This window comes from Callospermophilus lateralis, chromosome 7 (assembly GCF_048772815.1).
Source record: "Callospermophilus lateralis isolate mCalLat2 chromosome 7, mCalLat2.hap1, whole genome shotgun sequence".
Lineage (NCBI taxonomy): Eukaryota > Metazoa > Chordata > Mammalia > Rodentia > Sciuridae > Callospermophilus > Callospermophilus lateralis.
Window position 1 is genome coordinate 22,541,486 of NC_135311.1, and position 6,464 is coordinate 22,547,949.

The following is a 6,464-nucleotide window of genomic DNA, read 5'->3' on the forward strand; positions in this document are numbered from 1 at the left end:
AAAAAAATAGTTGAAATTTAGAGAAAGTTTGCAGTGCTTTTCAGAAATAGAAATATGACATTTTTTTTTCAAAGAAAAACCATTGGGACAAGGAGATTTTTTTTGGAGGGGGGCAGAAACTATATTATATGCTTTCTTAATACCAGAAAAAAAAAACACATCATTTTCAGAAGTAATATATACTTCAATATAAAAATAAAATATAGCTGTGAATGGTATAACACTTACAATCTCAATGACTTGGGAGGCAGAAGCTGAAGAACCAAAAATTCAAAGAAAGCATCAACAATTTAGCAAGGCCATGACCACCATCAGAAAGTTCCTGTCTCAAAATAAAATAATAAATGGCCTGGGTATATGGCTGTGGCTTAAGGGTATACACCCCTAGGTTTAATACCTAATATATATCTGCAAAACTATAACAAGGGATTTCTTCTAGGTTGAGCGGCACAAGCCTGAAATCCCAAAACTCTGAAGACTCAGGCAAGAGTATTGTGAGTTCAATGCTACCCTCACCAAATGAGTCACTAAAAACCCCAGTGAGACCCTATCACTAAATAACATATAAAATAATACTGGAGATGTGATTAATTTGTCAGGTGCCCCTGTATACAATCCTCAGCATGAATAAAAGGGAATAAAAATGAATAAAAATGCCATAGTACATGCCTCTAATGCCATCTATTTGGGACACTAAGGCAAGAAGATTAAATTTTCAGGGTCAGTGTGGGCCATTTGCAGACAACCTGTCTCTATATAATTTAAAAAAATGGCTGGGGATGTTAATGAGTGTAATGGCAACCTTGATTTAAATCTCAAGAACCACAAAACAGACCAGTTATTTACTTTCAAAAAGTTACACAAATATGTTAAAAATTTATAAGTGTAGCAACATTAAAATAAAAATTTTGTTCATTAAATAGTACAAAGTTGGGCTGGGGTTGTGGATCAGTGGTAGGTCACTCACCTGGCACATGTGAGGCCCTTGGTTCCATCCTCAGCACCCCATATCAATAAATTAAAAACATAAGGGTATTGTGTCCAGCCACAGCTACATAATAAAATATTTAAAAACAAAACAAAACAACAACAACAAAAAACATATAAAGAGAGTGACAAAATGGAAAAACACTAATAACCTCACATAAAATTAAGCATGTTTAATAAAAAAGGAAATGACACTTTTGGTTTGAAAAAAATGTTCAGAAATTAAAACCTCTCAGCATCTTAACAAATTAGAAAAATACAAACTAAAATCAGATACAAAAAAAATTACACAGTATTGATCAGGACAAAAAAATTATCTTGAATTAGAGAAGGAATGTATATTGCTTATATTTTTTTTGAAGAGAGTGTGGAGAGAGAGAGAGAGAGAAAGAGAGAGAATTTTTTAATATTTATTTTTTAGTTTTTCGGCAGGCACACCATCTTTGTTTGTATGTGATGCTGAGGATCGAACCCGGACCACACACATGCCAGGCGAGCGTGCTACCGCTTGAGCCACATCCCCAGCCCCGCTGCTTATATTTTTTGTGTATTTATTTTATATATATGATATTCGTTAACCAGAAGCATAGCCTATAGAAATTACTGTTCTTCTGAACCCTGATAATATATAGTTACATGATAGCATAAGGTTACGACTATGTTAGCCCATGCAGTTGAAACCAGGGAAATAGGTGCAAAGAGGAGGCACATTCAAAATACTATATACTATATAAGTTTGAAAACAAAATTGCTTTTTTTGGAATGAGACACATTTTTAGTTTTATTGAAGTTGCACCCCCTTTCTCCACAGGAAAGTCTTAACTAGGCTTCTCCAGAAATCTTCACATTGGCTGATTTTAGGACTGTCAGCAAAAGAGTCTCTACAAAAGAGTGCAATGTAGATAAACTTCTAATTTTCATATTTTTCAGTTTTACTTGGCCACTGGCCAGGAAAAAAATCAGCACTCCAGGTGATGGACACCCCTTAGTAGTTTCTCACAAACACGTATCCAGTAGAGTAGTTTGTAAAAATGTGTAAGCAAAGCCTCTGGCCTTGAGCTGGGGCTTCACACAGATGTCTACATTTCTAAGAAAAGTTACCAATTGGGCTCCATGGCAATAGCTGGAAGGTGAGGAAAGAAAGGGGAGAAAAAACTCTCTTCTTCTCAGGTATTTTCCTTGAAGGGTTAACTTGCCCAGAAAAGTGAAAGAAAAAAAATGCTTGTATGTGACTTCTGCAGTCTGTGAACTTCTGAGCCCCTCCCCTTACATGCTGGGTATAAAACTAAAACTACCTGAATTCAGGGTTCAGGGGATTGATTGATTACAGCAAAAGCTGTGCCCTCTGAGCCTGGCTATATAAAACTGCTTCCTTCTATCTTCTGTGCCTTGCCTTGTCTGTTTCTACAACATCATCATAACCAGTTTAATTGACAGAACAAAATATTACATAAGTATTACATACAAGTGATATCTATGTAACATATCACATGTATAGAAGCTTTCAAATACAATATATGCAATTTATCACAAAACAAAAATTTGAAGAGGACATAAAATGCTCCATTATACACACCATGTGTGTAAATAAAACTCAAAATTACAAAAAAACTATTTATCTCAGTTCAATATATAATATCACCCCATTAAAATTTTAGTATATTTAAAATGTTTTTCTAAAATCTATCTAGGAAAAAAATATGTAAAGTAGCCCAAAACCTCAAATTTTGAAGCCCAAATAAACTTGCTATTGTTTTGTGACATCAATGCGTATTATGAAACTATATGCAATAATACAAACAATGAATCATAAATTAACCAAACATGAATCCATACATATGTCATTTTTTGGCATTGTTAAGAGCAATAGAAAGGCCTAAATAAAACCATACATATTAAAAATGATATTAGACATGAATGGCAAAATTATCCAATCTGAAGTTGGAATTTGGTATTAGCAGCGAAGTTCACGATTAGAGTGTCTGTGCAGAATGTGCAAGGTACTCAGTTACAAACTTAGAAACACAATAAAAGGCAGATGTTAAGGGGGGATGATGTTGAAAATAAATCAGAATATTAAAATTCTGCATTCTCCCTCCATCTATAAATACAGTTAATAAAAAGCTACTCATGTTCTGAGTGTCTCATTGACAAAGTTATAAATGAGTAGAAAGACTTAAATGCATTTGACAATTTATAAAATATCTACCATCAATCAGAATGAAAAGCTGGGGTACACTGAATATTAGTCTTGTCTTGAGCAAAGCACTGCATTTGGGACTAAATCCCCATTGGCCAGCATCACCCACAGTAAACAGAAATGTAGGAGAAGTGACATACAAGTGTCTAAGCAACAGAAAATATGGTGATTTCTAGGAGCTATGAAAGCCTCTGCAAGTGTTTTATCAGCTGGGTTCTAGGCAGGATAAATAGCCAAATATCAAAGTAGTTAGTTTATCTCAAAAAGGCATTTGCCAACATATTTTCCCAGTGACTGTTGCTGTCAGAAAATATTCTCTCTAGTTTGTATTGTGGATGTAATAGGGGGAAATACAATAAAAAACTGGTACCCTGAGTGAGATTTTAGCACTTCATGAGAAAAACCCCAAACCTGCTCACCCCAGTAATCAAGCCAGAACTATCAATTGCTCTAAAAGGAGTTTGCTTGTACACTGAGTTTCTCAACTTGAACATATTTTGTTTAAGTTACTATGTTCTGAAATTCCAAGCTCTGGAAGAAAAGGTGACTGAGCTTATGCAAATCTATATATTGAAAACCAATGAGTGTACATTGTTTTTCTAGCACCTTTATGGATTATGATACCCAATAGTGGTTCAGAAAAGGGGTTAGAAACAAGAAATCCCTGTTTATTCAAACAAATCTTTTCAGAATACTCCTACTCTGGCTACTTCACATAAACTTGCCTGCGGGATTTAATGCATGAGTCCAATAGATTACCTGCACTCTCTTCAGGGCTCTTAGAATGGCTTTTGGAAAAATCTGAGAGACAGGTATACTGGCACAGGCCTGTAATCCCAGAGGATTAGAATTGTGACTTGAAAGCCAGTCTGTGCATCTTAGCAAGTCTCTAAGCATCTTAGTAAAACCTGTCTCAAAATAAAACATAAAAAGGACTGGGGATGTTGTTCAGTTCCCAGTACCAAACCAAACAAAAGCAAACAAATATATTACAGGGATGCCAGACTACATATACATGTAAAAATATTGGTGAAATATAAAATTAATAAATATGCTTTTGGAAAAAAGTGTTAAGGTTCTTCAAAAGCTTAACATAAAAATGACATATATTCCACTAATAATAATTTTGGCTAGCAAAGCAAGGCTGCACATGCTTGTACTCCCAGTGGCTCAGGAGGATAAGAAAACATGATCTTAAGTTCAAGACCAGTCTCAGCAATTTGGTAAGGTCCTAAGCAAATGAATGAGACACTGTCTCAAAAAATAGGAACAGGTTGGGCTATACCACAGTGACAAAGTGCCCATGGGTTAATCTCACGTACCTAAATAAAATAAAATAATAATAAATCTGAGTTTAAAAAGCCATACAATCCAGTAATAATATTTCTGGGTATATATCTAAATAAATTTGGAAACTTTTCTCAAAAGAAATAACTGCAGTTCCATTTTCATTGTAGCTTTATTCACAGTACTCAATAAAAGAAAAAAAAAATAACTTTCAGTCAGGCATGGTGGTGATAGACCCAACCTGATCTTTTCTTAAAATTGGGAGCCATCTCGCCAAAAAGCCATGAAAAGATAATTTTGGCTTTACTATAAATTACTGCAAATTCTGAATCTGCTTGAAATGTCTGCCCATGCCTTGAACTCACAAATGCCTGACTCTCTGACCAGATAGCAGCCCTCTCTGAAACTTTAGTGACACCTCATAAATATTGGCCTTCCCTGGCCAGGCAACGACCCTCTCTGAGGCTCTAATGGTCCTCATAAATTCTGATGTTGGGGCCAGCAAAAAATGTAAACTACCATTAGTGTGATGCTTGTCAGAGTTCTGTTATCTGTAACCCCCCTTTGTGTAACTTTCTGGGCTATAAAGCTGGGCTGCAGGAAACCTGTGGCTGCTGTCTTGTTCCCGCCATTTTGGAAGGGAGAGGCAGCCTGGCCGGTCGAAATAATAAGCTTGCTTTAATTTGATTTTAATTGGAGTCAGTGGTCTTTTCTTGCGTCCTGGTCTAACAGTGGGAATGCTGGTAATCCCAGGGGCTTGGGAGTCTGAGGGAGGAAGATGGAGAGTTCAAAGCAGCCTCAGCATAGTGAGGCACTAGCAAACTGTTTCTAAATAAAATGTAGAATAGGGTTGTTGATGTGGCTAAGTGGTTGAATGCCTCTGAATTCATTTCCTGGTATGGTCCTCCTGAAAGACCCTAGCACAGTAACCCCGAGGCCTAGTTACAGAATAACCAGGGCATGTCACAAACCTATGCAGGCACCAGATGTGTTTTTTTAGACAATCTGTTAAGTGTAACTGATTAAAAGGGAAAAACAGGATGGTTGGGAAAGAGCAGAAAAACAGATTCCAGGGCATGCCTGAATAAACAGGGGCTAATAAGCAGGAACAGAAAAATCAGAGTGCTCATATGTAACTGTCATGTGGTGTAATTCCAGGAACATAAAATGAAAAACAACTTTACCCTTTAGGTAACCTGTATGCTGGGTTCAAAATAACCAATAAGAAACCTGTTGCTTACTGCGCGCGCGAAACCTGCCCCTTTACCCTATAAAAGACCTGTACCCCAAAGCCCGGTGTGCCAGTTCACCAAAGCTCCGGCTGAGGTTTCGCTGAGCACCCGCAGGCGCCTGTGTCTGAATAAACCTCCTGCTTTTGCAGCCAGTGTCTCCTGCGTCTTTCTTGGACAGGGAATCGGAGGGTCTTTCACTCCCAAAATGAACTTCCTTTTAGATGAAAGGAACATCAGAAGATTCCTTCCAGCTTCATAGCAACCAACTGCTCCTCTTGAGGCTACACACATACAGTTCAAACTTATCTCTAGAAGGCAAGACTCAGAAACTGATATTTACTAAATACGCCAAGAGACTTTTGTATCTGTGGGCACCTTATATCAGATTGTTCTAAAACTAAGGACTGAACAAATATGGGAGGTTGTAATGAGAACACAATGCACAGTAAATCCTTCAATGGGGAATCTTAACTCAGACACTGTGATACCTGAAACCATACTTGGAGATAAAACTAGATTCTCTGCTTCACTGATTCCTTCACTGATTCAATCCAAACAGATATTGGAAAAGTATTAAAGCTACTGGTTAATATTAATATAAAACAGAGCAGCCAGATTTAAAGATAGGTAGTTAGTGTGGATAGGTAAATTGGGTCTAACATTGAGTAAGATAAATAAAATGTAGACCATTATTGAGAAGGGAGTCCAGGAAACCAGAACACCTAGTGATATTGAAATGTTAATGTCCCCAAGGCCTG